At 41.2% G+C, this 24,956-nt stretch overlaps 1 long non-coding RNA gene across 2 annotated transcripts in view; it reads left to right on the forward strand.

Annotated features, from left to right (window-relative positions):
• Positions 1-418: 418 nt before the first annotated feature.
• Positions 419-24,956, forward strand: part of LOC108717668 — a 99,369-nt gene continuing 74,831 nt past the window's right edge. Inside the window, exon 1 of one of the 2 annotated variants that reach the window (XR_005961517.1) lies at positions 419-747. This is a non-coding gene — a long non-coding RNA (uncharacterized LOC108717668). The remainder of the gene's footprint in view (positions 748-24,956) is intronic. The other variant, XR_005961516.1, reaches the window with a different exon arrangement.

The following is a 24,956-nucleotide window of genomic DNA, read 5'->3' on the forward strand; positions in this document are numbered from 1 at the left end:
CCTTACCCTAAGAGGCTACTGGAATATGCCCTTGTTCAGTCTATGTAGGGCTGATGGGTAAATGCCTTTGCATGAGTATTAGTGGGGCTGCTGGGTAATTTTCTTTGCATGAGTGTTACTGGGGCTGATGGGTAATTCCCTTTGCACGAGTATAGTGGAAATGATAAGTGTTATTAGCAGCAAACGGCAATGTTACCATACCAGACTAAAAGAACAACTCTGAGACATGTCACTTGCCGTCAGCCTCCTCCAGCTCCCAGCAGATTGAGTTAACAGGCTAGGGGCGTGGCACACGCTTCCATTCCCCCCCATCCTTCCACTGATTGGACTGGTAATTTAGACAGCTGACCGCCTTCTCTCCAATCACATTGGACTTTTACTGTTCCATAGCTCTGCGTCCCACCAGGGTCGCCATGGTTACAGGGGAAAGGGTTACCCAGTTTGTCCAGTTACAGAACTCGTATTTATTATCTGATACAGCCAGGCGTAAAACGTCTTACACAGCTGGTACTTTGTTGTAAACACCAAACTGCGATTATTGCTATACAGTACTTTTGGGTTTGCTATTAGTTACTGGTAAACGTGTGTCTTGTCTTCAGGCATTGCCTAGGACACCTGTGAGGCTCAGTGTGAGGACCCCTGCTTACTTCCTGTTTGCGCTGAGCATTGGTTTGTGTCGGGAGAGTGTTTTGCAGCGCTGGGGCTGAAACCTTTCTGACTTACACCGTCCCGCCTTCTGCCAATGGGGTGAGTTTAGCAAGAAACGAGGACGGTTTCCAAATCCTTCCTGCACTACGTTTCCCAGCATCCCTGGCGGTCTCGCTGTACTGGGGATCGTATTACAGTAGCAGCTGATAAGTGACTTAGACAATTTCTTATTTTCATTTCTCATGAATAATCCAAAGCTTTTACTGTACTGGACCAGAGATGCCTGGGAACCCCCTGCCATTGGGCACTTCATGAGTTTTCAATTCTTCTTCCCCTTTTGTTCTAAATCTGACAGTAAAGCAGCCATTTATGGGCAAATTGCACGGGCAAGGTGAGCTCATAGTCTGCAGCTGTTTAATGCCAGTGTATGTCCTGCCCACACCACCTCTACTTAGTGCACTGAGGGCCCCCTACAACAACATTTTTGAGGCCCCCTGGGCCCCGCCCACACTGGCACCCAAGCCCCACCCCAGATCCCGCCCACACCAAAGTTGAAAGACCATAACCCCCCCCACACACACAAGTTATAAAAAGCTATTGATGGTCAGGGCCCCCTTATAAGTTAAAAAAAAACATTGGTGCCAGGGCCCCCCTTACAAGTTAAAAAAATTGGGGCCCCCCAAAAAAAAATTGAAAAAAAAAATTGGTGCCAGGGCCCCCTTACAAGTTAAAAAAAAATTGGGGCCCCAAAAAATTGAAAAAAAAACATTTAAAAAAAAAAACCATTGGTGGCAGGAGCCCCCTTACAAGTTAAAAAAAAATTGGGGCCCCAAAAATGTTTTTTTTTTAAAAAAAATGGTGCCAGGGCCCCCTTACAAGTTACAAAAAAAATTGGGGCCCCAAAAAAAATGTTTAAAACTTTAAAAAAAAAAAAAACATTGGTGGCAGGGGCCCCCTTACAAGTTAAAAAAAAAATTGGGGCCCCAAAAATGTTTTTTTTTTAAAAAAAATGGTGCCAGGGCCCCCTTACAAGTTACAAAAAAAATTGGGGCCCCAAAAAAAATGTTTAAAACTTTAAAAAAAAAAAACATTGGTGGCAGGGGCCCCCTTACAAGTTAAAAAAAATTGGGGCCCCAAAAATGTTTTTTTTTTTTTAAAAAATGGTGCCAGGGCCCCCTTACAAGTTACAAAAAAAATTGGGGCCCCAAAAAAAATGTTTAAAACTTTAAAAAAAAAAACATTGGTGGCAGGGGCCCCCTTACAAGTTAAAAAAAATTTGGGGCCCCAAAAAAATTTTTTAAAAAAATTGGTGCCAGGCCCCCTTTACAAGTTACAAAAAAATGTAATTTTTTTTTTTTAAAACATGGGTGCCTGGGGCCTATAGAATATTAAAATAATACATTGGTGGCCAGGGAATTAAAAAAAAACCACACACATTGGTGTTCAGTAGAATTGAACTCGTGGCTTCAGGACTTCAACTTCACCTCCTTTCATGATTTCGGGTCTTTTCGCAGCTTCGGGTCCTTCGGCTGTTCGGCTTTTCTAAAATTTGCGAAATGGCCGCACTGCTTGGGCGCTTGTAAGGGGGCCCGGCTCTTTCAAAACTGCAGCACTGCCGGGCCCCCCTTTATGCCCGGGACACTTGTCCCCCTCTGATTGGCAGCCCTATAGGATGTTGAACCATGTCATTTAGCACACGGGTGTCCTTTAAGTTAAAGGAACAGTAACACCAACAATTAAAGTGTCCTAAAGTAATGAAAATATAATGTTACAACAATGTTAAGAGAAAACTCTGAAGGAAATCAAAATGTGTCATCCAAAGCCCCATGTATAAAAGAGTAATAGATATATAGATACATTTGCATAAGCCCAACCCTGCTAAGGTCAAAATTCCAGTTCCAGTGGATAACAAATGTATAGATATATGGGCATCGCTCCAACCCTAATGCAGCCAAATTGTCAGTTATAAGAGGGTGACATCTATCTATCTATCATTTTACACTATTTTTTCTGGTCCCCTGAAAAACGTAAAATGGGGGTCAGCGCCGATCCGCGCCTTTATGCCGCCTGAGGCGGCCTTCCATTGCCGCCCCGACCCCTCCTCACGGCGCTCACATTTTCTGCGCAGGAGGGGGTCGGGGCGCTGCACAACGCTAGTGCAGAGAGCGAAATTGCGCTCTCTGCACTAGAAGAGCCAAATTTCCGGGTTGAAAACCGGAAATTCGGCTCTTAGTTACCAGGAGCGGCATTTTTGCCTCATTGGTGGAGCGCCCCTGATGGGGGTTCTAGTGTATACCGTATGTTTACGTGGACATAACTCCAACCCTACTATGGCCGAACCTCCAGTTATAAGACGGTACCCCATGTACTGAAATCCACCCCATCTGTGTCCTAAGAGGCCGGTGCCATGCCTGTGAATGCACCGCAATTTTAGGGAAAAAAAGGAAGCAGATAGTCGGTTTCTCCCTTTCGCACGCAGTACAAAATGCACCAGAACTTGTCTCTTCCAGCTCTTAACCTTCTGTTACATTGTTTCAGTAGTCAGAACCAGCAGTGCTGAGAATTGACGCAGCCAGTCAAGACATTATAGAAGATGTGGTTCTCCTTTAATAAGAGCAATACGTTTTTGCATACAAAGCAAGAGAGAACAAAATCATATGAAGAATAAAATAATACGGTGAAGTTCTGCTGAGCACAGGACTCCCCTGTACAAGTTTATTTATTCGACATCTATGGAGACATTAGTCAAACAGTAGAAATGGAGCGGCGAGGTGTCTATATTTGGACATGTGTTAGCAGCCCAAACTCAGTGTGAAACTGCAGGTTCCTGTGCGGTTTCCTCTGCATCAACGTTTGCTCTATGGGCCGCTTTGACAAAGCATTATTTTTGACACCAGCTGTATTTCATGTAGCCACAAGGTATTCTGTGGTGCGTAGCAAGAGGATAGCTTATTCCTAGGCCAGCATATCTGTGCCGCCACAAACTTGACTTCTGCTGCCACAGGAAGAGTTTGCTCCCCTTCTGCAATGCCAGGGGGCAAAAATAGCAACATTTCTACAATGAAGTATAACTTATAGGGAATGGAAAAACAAAAAAAAACTGTGGCCTAATGAAAGAAAATGTCATTCTAAGCAACTTTCCATAGGATTCAAAAAGAGAATAGAAGTAAAATTAAAAAAATACCAAAAGAATCCCAAACCAAATGTATCCCAAGTCCAGCCACCTATCAGGCTCTCTTCTGCCTTCAACACAGTTCCAAATCCAATCGATAGCAATTCCATTTACACAACAGTTTAAAGCAACTAAATGGATATTGAAAAGTTCCAAATCCAATAAAGGTCGCGGTATTCCTTAAAAAAGTGTATGGGAAAAAAACAGAAAAATACACAAAATAGCGTAGCGTTCCTGATTCGAAGATACACCCAGGGGCACATTTACTTAGCTCGAGTAAAGGATTAGAATAAAAAATACTTTGAATTTCGAAGTATTTTTTTGGCTACTTCGACCATCGAATTGGCTACTTCGACTACGACTTCGAATCGAACGATTCGAACTAAAAATCGTTTGATTATTCGACCATTCGATAGTCGAAGTACTGTCTCTTTAAAAAAAAACTTCGACCACCTACTTCGCCAACTAAAACCTACCGAGGTACAATGTTAGCCTATGGGGAAGGTCCCCATAGGCTTTCTAAGTATTTTTTTATCAAAGGAAAATCGCTCGATCGATGAATTAAAATCCTTTGAATCGTTCGATTCAAAGGATTTAAACGTTCAAACGAACGATTTTTCCTACGATCGTTCGAACGGACGAATTGCGGTAAATCCTTTGATTTCGATATTCGAAGTCGAAGGATTTTACTTCGACGGTCGAATATCGAGGGTAATTTAACCCTCGATATTAGACCGTAAGTAAATTTGCCCCTCAGTGTTTTTGTCATATAGAGAATCGGTGTTAAAGGAGAAGGAAAGGTTAAAACTAAATAAGCCTTATCAGAAAGGTCCACCTAAATATACCAGTAAACCCTCAAAGTAATGCTGCTCTGAGTCCTCTGTCAAAAGAAACACAGCATTTCTTTCCTTCTATTGTGTACTCATGGGCTTCTGTATCAGACTTCCTGTTTTCAGCATAAACCTCCAGGGCTAGGGCTTGAGCATGCTCAGTTTGCTCCTCTTCCCCCGCCCCCTCCCTTCTCTACTGTAATCTGAGCCCAGAGCTATAAGTGAGCAGTGAGAGACTCAGGTAGGAAGTGATGTCACAGCAAGCTAATACTGCAGCTGCTATCCTAAACAAACAGAGAGCTTCTAGAGCTATATACTCAGGTATGGTAAAACATTCTACAGAATAAATGTAGCATTCTAGCTTGCACTATTGCAGCTAATCTATTGGCAATAAAATGCCTGCGTAGCTTTCCTTCTCCTTTAAAGTAGAGACTTCCACCATGTCTTAATAGTGAATAGTGCTCTTATTCATCATCAAATTGCCAGCGATAAACCAAAAGGGATGGTTATATTACTATTAATATAAAAAGAGTTGGAGAGCAACACAAGCATTAAGAAGTCCCTGGAGTTACCAAATAAGGGCTGTGATTGGCTATTTGGTACCCCTATGTGGACTAGCAGTCTATGGGAGGCTTTTTTTGGCATTACACCTGGTTTTTATGCAACTAAAAGTTGCCTCCAAGCATGGAATTAAAAAATAAGCACCTGTTTAAGGCCACTGGGAACAACATCCAAGTAGTTTGTGAGCAACATTTTGCTCGCGAGTCAATGGTTGGGGATCACTGCTCTAGAGGGACAGTAATTTTAATCTATAAGAGAGAAAAATCTTTTCTTTGCCTTCAGGACTAATGATCTCTTTTCATGACCTCAGGGCCCACGTTCCACTCCTCTGCTTTCAGTCAACACTCATGGGTGTGTTGTTTTATCACTATTGACCCTGTTTAATCTTCTCTGCACCTCTTCCTGTGTTAAACATGAGATAAAGGCTGGAAATGCCCCAAGTACTACTATTTGTTAGCAATGCAAATACTCGGAAGTTTGGATCTGATATGCCTGCAGTAACATTGCCAAATAAACATTATTTGTAAAGGAGTCTCTTAATGGCTGGTCTTGTATTTTTTAAAGACAATGTTCAGCTTCATTCGTTTTTTTCTATAGCGAACCTGCAACCATTTGTTGGGGTCACTGACCCCGGCAACTGTTTTTTTCTGTTTTAATTGTACAGGTATGGGACCTGTTATCCAGAATGTTCTGGGGCTTTCCAGATCTTTTTGTAATTTGGATCTTTATATCTTATGTCTACTAGAAAATCATGTAAACATTAAATAAACCCAATAGGCTGGTTTTACTTCCAATAAGGATTAATTATATCTTAGTTTGGATCAAATACAAGGTGCTGTTTTATTAATCCAGAGAAAAAGTAAATTACTTTTTTTAAATTTCAATTATGTTATTTTAATGGAGTCTTTAGGAGACAGCCTTTCTATAGGAACTTTCTATTAGGAACTTTCTGGATAACCGGTTTCCAGATATCGGATCCCATACCTGTATATGAAAATGTGTACCGTTTTTATAAGAAACCTGACTGTATGCAGCGATATTCCCCCTTCATTTACTTGCTCTGACTGCTACAGAAAGGACGGTCCCTAACTGCTCTGCAGGGAAACAATCATACTTTCAAACAGCAGGGGGAGCCCCTCCCACCTTACTCCCCAGAACTCAAGTAGCTTTGTTTGTTTCCTGTAGAGCAGCCGGCGACTGAATAGAGATTCGTATCCACAGACCCAGTGCAGTCTGTTCTGAATATTAGTCTTGCTCCATCAGCTTCTATGGCAGATATCATTTGACTTGTGCTTTTTTGATAATTAATGACGATCCGTAAGATTAACCTCCCAACTGAAGCTCAGACCACACTGAGCATGTACATGGTCTTGGTCTTGCAAAGATGTACAGTATAACAAAAGTTACAAGATGACCCCCTGTGGCCAACTTTGGAAGCATAAATCATTTGTTTGATTAGGCTTGGGGGGCAGTAAGTTCATGTTTATATTTAGTATACAAAATACAGCATTTCTAGCCTTATTCTATTTTAGACTTTACTTCCCCTTTAACTGTGTAACGATCCTATGAAGGTGCCCATTAATTCACTGAAACTGTCACTTTCTGCCACATAGACTAATTACTCTGCTATGGCATTCCCTGTAGGGGGCAGCCCTGTATTGCACACGCACATATTTTTCTGCTCTAGCCACACAGGTGTTTAGGGGCAGATGTGAGCGGCTGCTGTTACACTGATCTCTTCTGCATTAGCCAATATGCATTGGGCTGAGGCACCTTGAACAGGGCCAAAAACAGGAAGAGAGAAATGAATTGCAGCTTAATATTTACAGTGAGTTTCCTATCTCTTGTGCACGTTGTGTGTTGCACCTGCTGTGGTTTATACATACGGGGGGAAATGTATTCATAAATATGTCAGGACTGATATCTCTCACCCACATACTCTTTATTGCAGCCTGTCTGATTTTAATCAAAAAATGAAAGTGTTTTAAAGTAATGAAAATATAATGTAGTGTTGGTAAAACTGATCTGTTTGCTTGAGAAACACTTTTATATAGTTTATATAAACAAGCTGCTGTGTAGCCATGGGGGCAGCCATTCAAGCACAGGATACACAGTAGATAACAGATAAGTACTACTATAGTTTATATAAACAAGCTGCTGTGTAGCCATGGGGACAGTCATTCAAGCACAGGATACACAGTAGATAACAGATAAGTACTACTATAGTTTATATAAACAAGCTGCTGTGTAGCCATGGGGGCAGCCATTCAAGCACAGGATACACAGTAGATAACAGATAAGTACTACTATAGTTTATATAAACAAGCTGCTGTGTAGCCATGGGGGCAGCCATTCAAGCACAGGATACACAGTAGATAACAGATAAGTACTACTATAGTTTATATAAACAAGCTGCTGTGTAGCCATGGGGGCAGCCATTCAAGCACAGGATACACGGTAGATAACAGATAAGTACTACTATAGTTTATATAAACAAGCTGCTGTGTAGCCATGGGGGCAGCCATTCAAGCACATGATACACAGTAGATAATAGATAAGTACTACTATAGTTTATATAAAAAAGCTGCTCTGTAGCCATGGAGGAAATCGAAGAAAGGCTGTATGGCACAGGTTAAATAGTGGATAACAGATAACACCATTATGTTCTACAGAGTTTATCTGCTATCTGACGATTAACCTAAGCCTTTTCTCCTTTGAATGGCTGCCCCCATTGCTAAACCGCAGCTTGTTTATATAAACTATAGTAGTACTTATCTGTTATCTACTGTGTATCCTGTGCTTGAATGGCTGCCCCCATGGCTACACAGCAGCTTGTTTATATAAACTATAGTAGTACTTATCTGTTATCTACTGTGTATCCTGTGATTGGATGGCTGCCCCCAGGCTACACAGCAGCTTGTTTATATAAACTTTAGTAGTACTTATCTGTTATCTACTGTGTATCCTGTGCTTGAATGGCTGCCCCCATGGCTACACAGCAGCTTATTGCTAGGGTCATTTGCCACAGCAACCATATATACCTTGAAATTGCCAACCGAGGGGCTACATAAAATATCTTAATAGTTCCAGATCCAATCCCAGAATTCCGACTTAAATGTCATTGTCTCCATTATACTAAAATAGGATCTCACTCATTAAGACATTCTGATATGGGGGTGTATGTTCCCTGTACTTGCAGCTGCGGTTAGAGAAAACCCATTCACCCACATAAACAGACAGGCTGCGTGACAGAGCCTGCATGTAACATACAGGGAAATAGCTGACTCTGCAGTATGACTTGTACAAGATTCACTACCCCTTTCTGCTGATATTCACATAATGATACCCTGACGTGCTCAGTCACATCCATATCACCCTCTGTTCTATGTAAGGAATTGCCCTGGGCATTATGCCATTCTCACATACAGACTCCTGCACTTTGCAACTGCCGCCTATGGATTTGACATTATTTGCCATATAACAAGCCCAGCTTTGTAGCGACACATTCACTCCTACCTGTACAGTGTGGTTATGTTATTGCTAATTTGTGACTCGGTTAAAGGGGAAGCTATGGAATTGTAAACATGCACCTACACATGAAGTTTATTTTTCAGCCATGTCCAATGTACTCTAACCAATCCTCTGTTAAAGTGCCCACATATGCCCAGATTTGATTGACTGTCGCGATGCACCGAATCCAGGATTCTGTTTGGGATTCAGCCTTTTTTAGCAGGATTCAGATTCAACCAAATCCTTTTGCCTGGCTGAACTGAATCTGCAAATTAGGGGGGGAGGGAAATTGCTTGACTTTTTGTCACAAAAGTAAAGTAAAGTAAAAAGTAAAAAATGTAAAAGTAAAGTAAAGTAAAAAATGTTTTCCCCTTCCCACCCCTAATTTACATATGCAAATTCAGATTCGGTTCGGTATTCGGCCGAATCTTTTTGACTGCATTTAAAATGTTACCAGTTTACCAGTTACAGTGCTTTAGTACAGGGGTCCCCAACCTTTTTTGGACTTTTTGGGATTTTTTTTTTTGTTTTTGCAAGGACCGAGGGATGGGGTCGGTGCCCGGTGGTTGGGGATCCCTGCTTTAGTATCACAGTTACTATGTCCAAACCAAAAGAGGAAAACTACAGTATACCCCTCAAACAATGTAGGTCTCTATAAAAAGATATTGCATAAAACAGCTCATGTGTAAAACCCTGCTTCATGTAAATAAACCATTATCTAGGGCTGTGCAACTGGCGGCTACATTTACTCCCTTCAACAGATTTTTATGCCCCCCCAAAGTGTTCAAAGGGATTTTGTCATGTTTTTTATGATGTCGTTTTTATTCCTAAATTACACTGCAAATAATTCACTCTACAATATAACATTTCATTCCTGAATCAGCAAGTGTAGTTTTTTTAATTTATAATATTGGTGTGTAGGTGCATCTCAGATCATTTTGCCTGGTCATGTGCTTTCAGAAAGAGCCAGCACTTTAGGATGGAACTGCTTTCTGGCAGGCTGTTGTTTCTCATACTCAATGTAATTGAATGTGTCTCACTGGGACCTGGATTTTACTATTGAGAGTTGTTCTTAGATCTACCAGGCATCTGTTATCTTGTGTTAGGGAGCTGCTATCTGGTTACCTTCCCATTGTTCTGTTGTTAGGCTGCTGGGGGGGGTGATATCACTCCAACTTGCAGTACAGCAGTAAAGTGTGACTGAAGTTTATCAGAGCACAAGTCACATGATTGGGGCACCTGGCAAACTGACAATATGTCTAGCCCCATGTCAGATTCCAAAATTAAATATAAAAATATCTGTTTGCTCTTTTCAGAAACTGATTTTGTGCAGAATTCTGCTGGAGCAGCACTATTAACTGATGTGTTTTGGGGGGGGAAAAATCATTTTAAGAGATCCATTAACCTCATTGGCGAATATAATTTTATTATAATCTCTCCCCCAAATGGGCAGTGCAGTGAATAATATATGAAAAGAGTTGGATAGCAGTGAGCTAGCAGAACAAACAGATAGTCTTCCCAAATCTCACCCAACTGTCCACTCTTGCATCACAGCAACCAATCCCCACAGTTTGGGAACCACTGCCCTAAAATTCATCCTTTCTTTGGTAATCTTCGCCTCTTCTGCCCTAGGTTTTAGTTCTGCTCAGGGAAAACCAGGACATGTGAATATGCCCTGCCCTGGAACTTACGGTTTATAAACCGGAAATATGTCTCCTCTAGTGTGAGAGACCGTAGTTACATTCTCTGCTCTAGCAAAGTGGCCCAATATCAACCCCCCTCCAGCGCAGAATAGATAAGCATTGGGGGGCGGCATTGCCGAAACCAACTCCTCATATAGAAACGGCACTAGGATCATGCCATAATAATGCCCTGCCAGTTTCTGGGTCTCAATATAAGACTATAATTTGGAGGGTGCAACCCTAATTAATGCAGAGGTGCTAATCCCATGGTGACCGCCCAAATGAAGCCTTCTTGTACAGAAATCCAAAAACAAAACATAAGGATTGCGCACTCAATATAAATATAAAAAGTCGAAAATATATTTTATCAAAAACACTTACATATCGGCAATTAGCCCAGTGATTGGCCCTACGCGTTTCGACCACTAATCCATAAAAAGGCCTTTTTATCCTTTTGTTGTACTTATATGGATTTTTCCCCTGATGAAGACCACTCTAGTGGTCGAAACGCGTAGGGCTAATCACTGGGCTAATTGCCGATATGTAAGTGTTTTTGATGAAATAAATGTTTGACTATTTATATTTGAGTGCGCAATCCTTATGTTTTGTTTTTAGCGTCTGGGTCTCAGCAGCCAAACCCAGGCACAAATAGCATTAGTTGATCTCTATCTGTGCTGGTGAATTTCTCAGGAAATAATACAGTATATATTTGCGCTGATTCGTTTTAGTGAACTTCCACAGAACTAAGGTGGGGATGTGAGATGTCACGGGCAGTGATTGATTGGGATTCCTTCCAATTCTCCCCATTGGATTTACACATAGCAGATTCTCTTTACTTGTATAGGATTCTCACTGCATTCTTACACATTGCTGGGGTTTGGGGCAGGGTGCCTAATAGCTTTCGTCTAGACAGAGTGCTAAGGGCGAGCAAATTCCTCCCTTCCATGGAGTCTGTTGTTCATCTGACAGGGTGGCTTTTATTTGCTTTTATTCTCCTGACTCTGCTAAGACTTCTACTTGTCCATATGTACTGTCAGCTAAGGTTAATGGCCAATGTGGCGTATTCTTACCGGCAGAAAGAAATGCCAAATATTGCCCCTGCCTCCTGACATTCATTTAGTTGCATCTGCCTTGAAACAATGTAGTAGAAGTCTGTTTTTCAGGTCTGTTACTCAGTTTCTGGGTGGAGTTACCCTTTAATTTAGGGCAGAGCCACAAACTCAGATTCGGAGAGATTATTCGCCTGGCGATAAATCTCCTCTTCTTCGGGGTCACTAAGCTCCCCTAACTGCTTCCCACCAGTTAGAATGTAAATCCCCGGCGGGATGGCAATCGGTGCGCTTTGTTTTCCGAAGTTGCCTCATTGGGAAACTTGGAGCAGCTTCGGAAAATGAAGCGCTCAGAGTGCCATCCCGCCAGCGATTTAGATTCTACCCGACGAGAGGCAGTTAGGGGAAATTAGTCGCCCCGAAGAAGTGGAGATCTATCGCCAGGCGAATAATCTCTCCGAATCTGAGTTTGTGTCTCTGCCCTAAATTAAAGGGTAACTCCACCCAGAAACTGAGTGTTCCCGAACCTGAGCGAGTGTCTCTGCCCTAAATTAAAGGGTAAGTTCACCCAGAAACGAAGTAACAGACCTGAAAAACATACTTCTGCTGCATTGTTTCAAGGCAGATGCAACTAAGTGAACGTCTTCCCGAATCTGATGGTGTGTCTCTGCCCTTAAAACAAAAAAACAAAAAAAAAAGATAAAATGATTTCTGTCTCTAAATGGCCAATCTATTATTCCCCCTTGCCTGCTGTCTGGGATAAACAATCATCTGTTGGAAAGGAGACATATAAATCAGACCTACTTAGTCCCTGAGTTCTGCGAGTGCCAAAATAAAGCAGGAAAGTAGGAAATCCGGTCTAGGGAGAGAGGGAGATATAATATTCTGTGCATAATCTATTCTGTGCTTTAATTTATGGATTCCAAGGAACAGGAAAATTCTACATGTGCTCCATCTATACTGAGCCTTACAGATAGGGATGCACTGAATCCACTAATTTGGATGTGGCCGAACCCCGAATCCTTAATGAAAGATTCGGCCGTATACCGAACCTGAATCCTACATATGCATATGCAAATTAGGGGTTGGAAGGGGAAAACATTCTTTACTTCCTTGTCTTGTGACAAAAGGTCACGCGATTTCCCTCCCTCCCCCTAATTTGCATATGCAAAATTCGGATTTGGTTCGGCCGGACAGAAGTATTCGGCCGAATCTGAGTCTTGCTGAAAAAGGCAGAATCCCGAACCGAATCCTGGATTCAGTGCATCCCTACTTACAGATAATAATACTGATAATTGTACTGAGCAGCTATGGGTTGAGAAAGCATTTTGCAATTGGTCTTTTTTTTGTTTTTATGTTGTTTAGCTTTCTGTTCAGCAGCTCTCCAGTTTGACATTTCGGCAGCTTTATGGTTGCTTAGGTCTTATTTACTATAGCAACCCGGCAGTGGTTTAAATAAGAGCCTGGCAAATGAATAGTAGGAAGGGCTGAATAGTAACTGATTAGTAACAATAAAATTGCAGCCTTGCAGAGCAATAGTTTTTGGCTGCTGGGGTCAATAACCCCCATTTTAAAGATGGAGAAAATCAGAAAAAGAAGTTAAATGCTCCAAAAATGAAATAAAAAATACTGAAGATCAATTGCAGAGTTGCCAGGACAGTCTATAAAATACTAAAAGTTAACTTAAAGGTGAAGCACTCCCGTCACCCAAAAAAATGATTCCAAATCCTATTTTATCACATTAGTCAAGCAAAATTAACTTTAATTACACTATATAAATTATCTGTATCTTGTTTAATTCAGTCTGGGAATTCATAATTATAACAAGCAGGCAGGAGCCATTTTGTGGACACTGTTATTAAGACAAGCCTTGTATCATCTCAGAATCTTGTTTGTGCACCAGAATGGGGGACCTGATGTCCATCCCCATGCCCTGGTTACTCAATTAAATGGTAAAGGGAATGTGGGGAGAGAAGTAACTAGGAAGTGCTGAATGGAAAGTGAAAGTAATTGCCTGTCCCGCCCCTATGCCTAAGGCATAGAGTAGGGGCAAGCAATATTTGATTGACAGCTGAGATTTTTAAATGAGCTTACAACAGATATGAATGCTTTAATAAAAATAAAGAATTTGGATTTCATGTTTAATAGGAAAAGGACTTTTATTATACAGATTTTTGTGTCTAGGTGACAGGTCCCCTTTAAAAATGAACCCCCTGTTTGTAAGGTCAGAGATGGTCAGTGGATAGTCAGACTGAGTATTGAATTGAAAGCGTTCGTATTCCTGAAATAAAGAGAGGTGGGGGCTGGGTAATTTAATGAATTGGCATATTTGAATAACATATGCCGAGATTCAATGGAAATATGATTATAATTTGAATGAGTCACCTCCGTCTCTGAGTTCTGGCAGCTTGTTGAGCAGAGAAGCTCATTCCTTGCTGGCGACGGCAATCCAAGTTGTAATGCATTTAATGCCATCAATTAATATTAATTGCTGTACAAGAGAGACGGTGCTGATTTGTGGCCTCATGTCCTTTATCAATTATAATCTGATTTATTTTACGTGGTTTGCGTTGTGTTTTTTTTTACAGTGATGGCCTAGGGCTACTGTGACACACTCTATGGCCACTCTATGGCCACTAAGTTACTTCCTGGGTTCCTCAGCTGTGGCCCTTCTTTTCCAAGTGAACGGGTAAAGAATCACCGGCACAACGTGGGTATTTCTAGAAGGGAGAACCCTCTCTTTTATTGCGGTGAATCACCGGCACAACGTGGGTATTTTATTTAAAAGTTTATAGAAGTATTTAGAAAGTTTCTTATTTCAGTATGATGAAGCTTATATTAAATTTTTATTCTCACGGTAGGTCCACTAAAAGATTCCAAGTTCACCTTTAAAGTTAAAAAGGGCTTATATTTTATTTGTTTAGTTCAGTATGAGGGCAGATCTTATTTTGTACACAAAACATATGGTGGAAGAAGTCACACTGTTCCCCTTTGACCAACATTTGGCATTCCAACCTTTGGTTAAGGCCCCCGTCATTTTGAGTCAAGCCATGGGGCCATTAATTCAAGAATAGTATGCAGCATATGAATGTTTACATGTATCTAATAGAGTGATTCTTCTCCAATCTTACCCATCAGACTGTGCCCCCCCTACTCCTCCAGGTCCCCTTCCATTTATTTGGGAGGTATATGCACTTGGGGAATATCTTTGTATTTCTGCATTTAAAGGGTTATCTGTACATCTCTGTAATCTCTCCTTCTGAGAAGGTATATCTGTTCACTGTCTCCCTCTCTCAATTTGGGGGGGGGGGGAGAGAGAGAGATACCTGTATTTGTTTTGGGCTGTATTTATTCCTCTGTGTGTTTTGGAGTAAAGTCCTGCAGCGGGTCGGGTACCCGCGGGTTACCTGCAAAAACCTGCAGTAGGATGACGTTTCAGGAGCGGGTATAGACGTGGGTCGGCAGTTCTCTGGGTTGTCGGGTTGCGGGTCTTCTCAATAGCGAGTTTTACTCCTTTTTTTCTGATCACGCCTACTTCTAATGATGTCACTTCCAGTTTACAATGACAGCACTTCCTGTTTCTTGATGGTCAGCGGGTCGCAGATCGGGTTGCGGATAAGGTACTTGCAGGTCGGGTTGGGTAGCGGGTCCAAGTGGGTAAGTATTCGGGTTCGGGTTTAACAAATTGGTTCTGCGCGGGACTCTATTTTGGAGTATCTGTATATCTCTGCATTTAAAGGATATCTTTGTATCTCGGTATTTTGGGGCTATTTGTATATCTGAATTTAGGGCTTATCTGTACCCCTGGTGAGATCTATCTGTGCCATTCTGTATTTTCTGTGGGCTGTCTCTTCCTCTCTCTCTCTCTCTATATTAGGGGTGGTATCTATACCTCTAGAAGTCTGGGGGTATCAGTGTTTGGGTGGTATCTATACTTCGATGCGTTTGGGGTATCTTTAGCACTCTTTGTTTGGAGAGGGTATCTGTACTCCTGAGTATTTGGAGGGCAGGCATATGAGCAGATATCAGTAGGTGTTGAGCAGTTGTACGTGTACAGTTAAATCTATGGCAGATGTGATTTACACTGGATTTGTTCCTGTGTTGTTATCCCTGTGTTTAGTGCCTGTGCATGGAGTGTGAGTGGTTTCTTTGTGTTGCTGTTTTCATTGGATTGCTTCGGTAGTTTTGTGGGTCTGGTTTCCCAGTTCTCATGACTTTATTTCGGATTTATAGGCCTATAATGTGGGTGAAATCCTTCTTGCTGAACCTTTTGCTCTTTAGAGATAATAAAAGATGTTTTTGTAATCAGTTTCTCAAGGCTGTTTTGTGCAGAAGATATTTTAATATAAATGTGATAAATGTCATTTTACTAGATGGGCCCATTCCAAGCAGGGATTTCAGTTCTGAATAAAGGGAGAAAAAGATCTTTCCCATAACCTGCTGCCAGTTGTTTACTGGGATCTGATGCCTTCAACCCCAGATGCCAGCCTTGTATACTGCACCCTGGATAGTAGCCCTTTACTTGTAAATTAGGAACAAACTGTTTACACTGACGGCAATGACAACCACTACATTCTATTAAAATGCAACTCCCAATATCCCACTGCCAGCCAAAGCCAAATAAACCTTTGCCATGCTCTTTCATGATCTATTGCTGTTGTTTTCTAATGGGTAATATCTCACTGATTGTAATCTATTCACATTGTGGTGCTGTTTTCGGAAGGTCCGCTTTTTTTGTGGAAGTCGGCAAATGAAAAGATAAGGCCAGCCTTGTGTTAGGCTCAAATTGGACTGATATTTAATTTGGCCTTGGGGCAAACACTTAGGTAATTCAGTCCTAAAATTGGCCTGAGTATCGCCAGCTTTAGTCTTTTCCTGTTGAAAGTACAAAAAGTTGAGAACACCCAAAAATCAGGAAAAAAAGATAGTTTGCTATACATATAGTAGGTCAACCAATGGGAAGACCAGACCAGTCCTTCAGCTTGAGGATCAAACCGATAGTTCACCTGTAATGTTTTATACTCTTTTGACCTGCCTTTATTGGGCGATGAGCCATCTGGTCCCCTTCCTTTAAAGGCTGCGGAGACCTTGGTTGGAAAGACTTATCTTCTCCAAAATCTTGCCATTCAACTGCACACAGTAGCAACATATTTTGAATGATGCTACAAAATCTCATCTTCAGTGTGGTAATATCAAATGTGATGTTTGCAATTTTCATTTGTCCAACAAAAGTTTCCCATTATAGGCTAGGTATACCTTAACAGAATGACTAGCCCAGCTGTAAAGGTGTCGGGTCAGAGCTGTGATTGGCAGAAACTCGGTTTAAAATAGAGCCCAATCATTCTCTATTAAGTGCCAGATGGGTGCAGCATTGCTTTGTTTCCCCAGTTCCCCTTCTGCTCTTTGCCCTGCACAATAGTGGATTTTATTGTCCATACACAGAAAGAAAACCCAATGAGCTGATAACATAATCGCAAATGACCACTTCATACTTAGGAGAAAAATACCTTAGACCTTGGCTTGACTTTTGAACAAATATGTATTTCTTTTGGACTTTGCCCCCTCTGTTGGAGCAGCAGCTTTTCCCAAGAAATCCTCAGCTTAAGCGATAATGGCTAAAGAGTTTGCCAAGAAAAGTAAAGGTCTGAGTGTAGTAAAGCAAATAGCAAATGCCCATCCATACCCTAATGTCGCTGCTTCAGTAAGCCGACTACATGAAAATATCATTGGCTCTTTGGTAGTAGCAGCTTGACTTTCTTTGGGATTAAATACACTGTAGTAGTAGTCAAAGCACTGGTCTTGGACTACATTAGGTTTCCATAGACTTAAGGTGGCCACAGACGTAGAGATCCGCTCGTTTGACGGCATCGTGGAAGTGGGTGATATCGGGCTTATCCAATCGGATTGTAATGCATCCGAAACAGGCAGTCGGATCGTGGGAATGCATAACCGCACAGATCTGACGGGATTTTTTTAACCTGGCCGATCGAGATCTGGCCGACTTTTGGCCAGATATAGATCGGGGAAGGCCGTCGGATGGCCCCACAGACGGGCCAATAAGCTTTTATTGGCCCGTGTATGGAAGCCTTAACGCTGGACTCACACAGGCTATACTTACAGTATCTGTACTAACTAAGTAAGATAGGACACTAGTACTCTCTGGACTCACAAAGTGGGATAGAAGGAGAATGGGCAGCCCAGATGGGCTAGTCTGTAGAATCCATAGGGAAATAAAACATGGGATAGACACAGGTCTCAGCCCAGATGAAGCAGTGACAAAAGAATCGTAGCACCCAGTATGGGGACAGGGGACAGAAGCCCCTGAGCATGAAGTTGGAATTTTCCTAATCTGATCTCAGATAGTTAGGGAATGGGCAGCTCAGACTGGAAGTAACAAGAGAATTGTAGAACCAAAATGGGTAGGGAAGTCTGGGGTGGATGAGTCAGAATATTATAAATCAGGGAATGAGAAGCCCATGGCACATGAGCCATCAGGTTTTCTCATTATTTTACATTCATACCTCTTCCATTGACAGCTCTTCCTCTGTGCCTTCTGCTATTTATGTTAATTTGATGACATTTTTGCAATTAATATAGTGATATTTTTTGTCTTGTATATGCCTTAAGGTGACCACGCACTGACCTACCTTCAAAGTGACCAAGCGATAACATACAGTACATACTCTATGGGGGTTATTTATCAAAATCCGAAATTTTCCCACTACTTTCTGAAAACCACTCCGACCTAATCCGCAGGGACTTCCCCCCCCCATTTATCAATACATTTTCATGAAAAAGATGGAAAAAGACTCAATAAAATCAGATTTGTTGCCACAAAACACAACTTTTTTCGGATTTAACGTCCAAAACCTGGGATTTTTTTTCGGATTTGATGCCCGTAACCATGAAATCTTCGGATTATTGAATGGAATCCTATTTTTTAATTCCTGGCTTGGACACAAGTTTTAGTTGCATAAAAACCAAGTGTACTGCCAAACAGAGCCTCCTGTAGGCTGCAAGGTCACATAAGGGCTATCAAAAACCAGAGCCATTGTTTGCCACCCCAGGAACATTTTTCATGCTTGTGTTGCTCCCCTAGTCTTTTTACATAAATTTGTGGCTTATGAGGATGGGGACCCCTAATCTAGAAGGAGGAGTTGAGACTCAAGGCATGGGAGGTGGCAAAATCATCAGTAAGCAAGGTGGGATGTTGGGTGGGATGTTGGGTGTAATAGGAGTTATACGGTATGGGTTAACTTTCAGTTGCGTGATTGCGGTTTGCATGTTGCAGAGCAGTGTCGGACGGGGACTCCAGGGGCCCACCAAAAACCCTTAGACCAGGGGCCCACCCAAAAACCTTGAGACCAGGTTTTTGGGTATTATTTTCTTCCTCTCCTTACTGAACCTCTATTTTCCTATTCTCTTTTCTTTACATACTATAACCTATTCATCCATCTATTTAGCCTCTTTATTCTCATAGAAATAGGGAATGGAGATGAAATCAGCCAAATGTTTAGAAGCAGGAGGGCCCACAGACACCTTGGCCCACCGGGAGTTTTCCTGGTTTCCCGGTGGGCCAGTCCGACACTTTTGCAGAGACTTGTTTATATATAAAGCACCATGCCCAGCCCTGCCTTCATTTTACTCCCTCATTTGGCATTGGTTTTGTACCCGTATACACAACATGCCTAGTTCTCAACAAATATACTTGGGATTCCCAATCTAATTGCCCCTTTCAGAGAGCTGATTGCCCAGTGATATGAGCAGAATGTATCAGCAGCAGCCAGGGCAATCATTTCATCTTTTGATTGATGTCTCTCTGCCTTGAGTGTAAGCGATAAATCATTCCTCGTTTGAATAAATCGCCCAAAAGTCCTTTGTTCATTTGTCTGTCTTGTGGCTACACAGTAATTGACTCAGTATGTGAGACTTTATTACAATGGTAAATAGTTCTGTCTCCTTCTCGCAATCACTCGTGTTTACAGACTGGAAAAGAATAGATTGTTTTAAAACGATCCTTTCAATTTGAACTTTTGACACAACGAAAAAGCCCTTTCCAATAACTGGTCTGACATATTTCCCACAATGCAATGCTCAAACCACCGTGCCGCCATGTTTGGGGCTTTTACTTACAGCAATAGCTCTGTCTGTTGGAAACGTTCAGTCTTACTGGTTACTATTTTGCAACTTGTAAAGCTATAATGAATATCCATTGCTTTATCACTTTGTGTTTGCCTTGTCCATAATGGAAAACTGATGAATGATGACCCAGTTTTGCTTGTCTGTTGGTTAATACCGGCCTATCTTGAAATGCATGTTCTCTCATTTCCCAGTACTTCTGCTAAGTGACCTTATCAACCTTTCTTCTGATTGGTTGTTTCATTGTGCTATGGCCATTTAAACATCAAGAAGAATTGGCATATGTGGCCAACATTACACTATGGGATGTCACACTCTTTTATTTACTTATTTATTGTTCACGATGGACTTGAACAGTAAAACCAAAAAAAGAAAGTCTTTTAAAGTAATGCAAATATAATGCAATGTTGACCCGCACTGTTAAAACTGGTAAAAACTACTATAGTTTATATAAACAAGCTGCGGTGTAGCCATGGGGGCAGCCATTCAAGCACAGGATACACAGTAGATAACAGATAAGTACTACTATAGTTTATATAAACAAGCTGCTGTGTAGCCATGGGGGCAGCCATTCAAGCACAGGATACACAGTAGATAACAGATAAGTACTACTATAGTTTATATAAACAAGCTGCGGTGTAGCCATGGGGGCAGCCATTTAAATCTGAAAAAGAAGAAAAGGCAAAGGATACACAGCAGATAACAGATAAGCTATATAGTATACAATGGCATTCTTCAGATATTTTATCCATTGTGTATCCTGTGCTTGAATAGCTGCCCCCATGGCTACACAGCAGCTTGTTTATATAAACTATAGTAGTACTTATCTGTTATCTACTGTGTATCCTGTGCTTGAATGACTGCCCCCATGGCTACACAGCAGCTTGTTTATATAAACTATAGTAGTACTTATCTGTTATCTACTGTGTATCCTGTGCTTGAATGGCTGCCCCCATGGCGACACAGCAGCTTGTTTATATAAACTATAGTAGTACTTATCTGTTATCTACTGTGTATCCTGTGCTTGAATGGCTGCCCCCATGGCTACACAGCAGCTTGTTTATATAAACTAAAGTAGTACTTATCTGTTATCTACTGTGTATCCTGTGCTTGAATGGCTGCCCCCATGGCGACACAGCAGCTTGTTTATATAAACTATAGTAGTACTTATCTGTTATCTACTGTGTATCCTGTGCTTGAATGGCTGCCCCCATGGCTACACAGCAGCTTGTTTATACAGGTATAGGATCCCTTATCCGGAAACCCGATATCCAGAAAGCTCCAAATTACGCCCATAGACTCCATTTTAACCAAACAATCCAAGTTTTTAAAAATGATTTCCTTTTTCTCTGTAATAATAAAACAGTAGCTTGTACTTGATCCCAACTAAGATATAATTAAATGGGTTGTTCACCTTCCCCAGAAATAAAGACTTTTTTCAATTACCTTCCATTATTTATTTTTTACATTTTTTCCAAAATCTAAGTGTAAAGTTGAATGTCCCTGTCTCTGGTGTTTGAGTCTGGCAGCTCAGTAATTCAAATGCAGGTTCTGAACTGTTAATAATTTTAGGCTGGTTTTGCCTCCAATAAGGATTAATTATATCTTAATTTGGATTATGTACAAGCTACTGTTTTATTATTACACAGAAAAAGGAAATCATTTTTAAAAATTTTGATTATCTGGATAAAATAGAGTCTATGGGACGTGGCCTTTCCGTAATTTGGAGCTTTGATTAAGGAATGATTAAATAATGTCTTTATATCACAATGTGACTAGAATATTGTCCATTTAACTTATTTACAATCCGTTAGTGGGTGCAGTTAATCGCCCTTTTGTGGATTTCATTATGGGAGACCGAGCACTGGGATCAGCATTATTTTGCATATTTTCTTTGTTTTTCTCAGGCCAATCAAGGGATTTTTTTTGCAAACGTGCATGGAAAATCAAATCAAAAGGAACTAAATGGAAATCAGGGACATTAGCGCTACATATGGTGCTTATTACAGAGGAATGGCAGCGGTCTGATGTAATTTTTATGCTGAGATGAAAAGTATTTATATGTTAATTAAAACTCAAATTGAATGGACCGTGTGGTTCAGATTAGTGATGTGAGGGCCGGCCTGAAACCCACGGGACCTGCAGGTTTACTGGCTCCTGTGCAAACATACCTCCCAACTGTCCCTTTTTCAGAGGGACAGTCCCTCTTTTGACAGCTCAACCCGTAGTCCCTCATTTGTACTGGAAAGTCCCTCTTTTCTCTGCACTGAACAGCCAGAAAAAGAAACAAAGTTTCTCACTTAATTGGCTTTTAGCAGAGAGCCCAGAACAGCTAACAGGTGCAAATAAGATACTTTGTAACAATTTTGAGACACAAACACACAGTTTAGATAAGGAGAAATATTTTCAAACTTTCATAACCTGTCAAATTTTGTAAAATGAACATGGTAATTAGGGAGGGTGGCCACAGAAAGGGCTGTGGTCAAAAAATTTGCTGCGCTACGTGCGGAAACATTTTTTTGTCGCTCTTTTTACTTCCAAAATGTTGGGAGGTATGCGCAAAATCTTCAGGTTGCTGGCGGGACCCGGTTGAATTTGTCACCTGCTCTCCCCTGCCGGCTTGCGCCTGCCCCACCCCTTTTGTGATGTCACTGCGGGGTGCGGATCTAGAAACAGTGGGGGAAGGGTGGGCCAGGGTGGGTGTGGTTTGGGAGGGGGCGGGGTAGGTGCAGGGCCAGAACTAGGGGTAGGCATAAGTAGGGATGCACTGAATCCAGGATTCTGTTCGGGATTCGGGCAGGATTCGGCCTTTTTCAGCAGGATTCTGATTCGGCCGAATCCAATTCCGAATTTTCATATGCAAATTAGGGTTGGGGAAGGAAATCACATGACTTTTTGTCACAAAACAAGGAAGTAAAAAATGTTTTCCGCTTCCCACCCCTAATTTGCTTATGCAAATTAAGATTCAGTTCGGTATTCGTCCAAATCTTATGCGAAGGATTCGGGGGTTCAGCCGAATCCAAAATAGTGGATTTGGTGCATCCCTAATATAAACAAGCTGCTGGGTTCATGGGGGCAGCACCATTCAGTCTGAAAAAAGGGAGAAAAGGCCCAGGTTCACATAACAGATAAGCACTGTAGAATACGAGATTCTATAGAAATGTTCTGTTATCTACTATGTAACCTGTGCCTTTTCTCCCCAAACATGCCTTTAAGCACATTTTAGGAAAATAACGTCAAAGTACACGTAAGCGCACACAGAGCTGATTGCAATATTTCGCCCACAGCGAGTGAACCTGCGCCAACCACAAAACACCTGGGCCTTATTAAGACTGGCAAGTAACACACAGCTGGCACCAGCCCCAAATTGTCGGCTGCTATAGCAGAGTGCAATCACCGGGAAAAGAGAGGAACGGGAGATAATGCCAAAGGCCTAAATTATAAGCACTTTTGTGATTCCAAAATAATATAATCCCTTGGCCACATCTGCTGCTTTGAAATGATGCCACCCGCTACCTGTACAGCTAAATAACAAATAGCGGACATGATGGCAGGTTAGGAGACATTATAATCAATTAATGCAAATTGCTTTTTGGAAGCAAAACCAGCCAATTGGGTTTATTTGCCATTTGCATGATTTTCTAGTAGACTTAAAGGACATGTAAACCCTCTCCACAAAACTGTAATCAGTGAACAGCTTCTTTGAAATCTTTAGATAACTGCGACTCTGGTTGTTAAAAGGTTACCAGTAAGGCTGTACCATCCCCATAATCACTTATAAATCTTTCTCCTCCTCTAACCCACTCTGCCCCCTCCCTCAGGAATTTGCTTTGGCTGTTGGCTCATGAGCATGCTCCGTTCTTCTCAGCTCAGATTACTAAACACACCCTCCAGTCTAACAGGCAATGAAGAGATAGCATTGCTGGTTCCCATAGAATCTCTAGCTGTCTGATCCTATTTTTTTCTCCTAACCACCTCTCCTGAGCTCAGTTTAACCATTACACTGCTCAATACCAGCAGAACTTTATTATCAAAGTATGTTGTGCCTGTGTAAACCTGCATTCTGCATTGCGTGACTCAATGTTACTGATAATGTGTCAGAGGGAAAATGGTTGCCGGGTGAAAGCTATTTGTTTTAGGAAAATGTGATGGTGTTGGCAAATGGAGGGGTATATGATGTGGCTTAGGTGGGGAAGATATGCCCAATTTATATACATGGTTAGAAAATGTAGGCTTTACATGGCCTTTAACTGAGGTAAATGCTCCTCAGTCAGTGATTCTTAAGGAATGAAGATCCTAATTACGGAAAATACCTCCTGACATTTTAGAAATAGAGAGAGGGACAAAAAGATTTGACGCATGGAGCATGTTGGAATGAATTCCATCATACTGAGTTCAATTGCAATTACAGGCGACTTCGGAAAACCATACTTACATACTAAGGGGCAGATTTCAAAATTAGAATTTCACGGTTTTTTTTTATGGTCAAAACTGTCAAATTCGACTAGGGAGTTATTCAGATTTGTGTTTTTTTTTAAATTTAGATTTTCGAGATTTATCATACTCTGGCCCTTTAACGGACCAGTAACATAAAAATTTTTTAAAAAAAATTAGTTTCTTTGCAAAGAAAAAAAAAACACCAAGAAAGTTTTAAATCACAAAGCTTTTATTAAGAAATTACTTACCGATTCTCTGCATGCTCTCCTCTTCAGAAATGGCGACAGGGCGACGATCCACTTTAACAGACCAGTAACATAAAAAAAATTGTTTCTTTGCAACGAAAAAAAAACACCAAGAAAGTTTTAAGTTTTAAATCGCAAAGCTTTTATTAAGAAATTACTTACCGATTCTCTGCATGGGCTCCTCTTCAGAAACGGCGATAGGGCGACGATCCATTGTGCCGCGCTCGATTTCTCCTCCCTGCCTTCTATAGGAGATAGGCAGGGAAGAGAAATTGAGTGATGCACGATGGATCGTCGCCCTGTCGCTGTTTCTGAAGAGGAGCGCATGCAGAGAATCGGTAAGTAATTTCTTAATAAAAGTGTTGCAATTTAAAACTTAAAACTTTCTTGGTGTTTTTTTTTTTCGTTGCAAAGAAACTAATTTTTTTTTCTTTAAAAAAATTATGTTACTGGTCCGTTAAAGGGCCAGAGTATGATAAATCTCCAAAACCTACATTTTAAAAAAACTCAAATTTGAATTTGACCATAAAAAAAACCTTGAAATTCTAATTTTGAAATCTGCCCCTTAGTATGTTAGTATGCAAGTATCGTTTTCCGAAGTCGCTTTGCGATTGAAAAGTTAAAACTGTATTGGTGTTTTTTTTCGTTACAAAGAAACAATTTTTTTTTAATGTTACTGGTCC

Source organism: Xenopus laevis, chromosome 5S, assembly GCF_017654675.1.
Source record: "Xenopus laevis strain J_2021 chromosome 5S, Xenopus_laevis_v10.1, whole genome shotgun sequence".
Taxonomy (NCBI): domain Eukaryota; kingdom Metazoa; phylum Chordata; class Amphibia; order Anura; family Pipidae; genus Xenopus; species Xenopus laevis.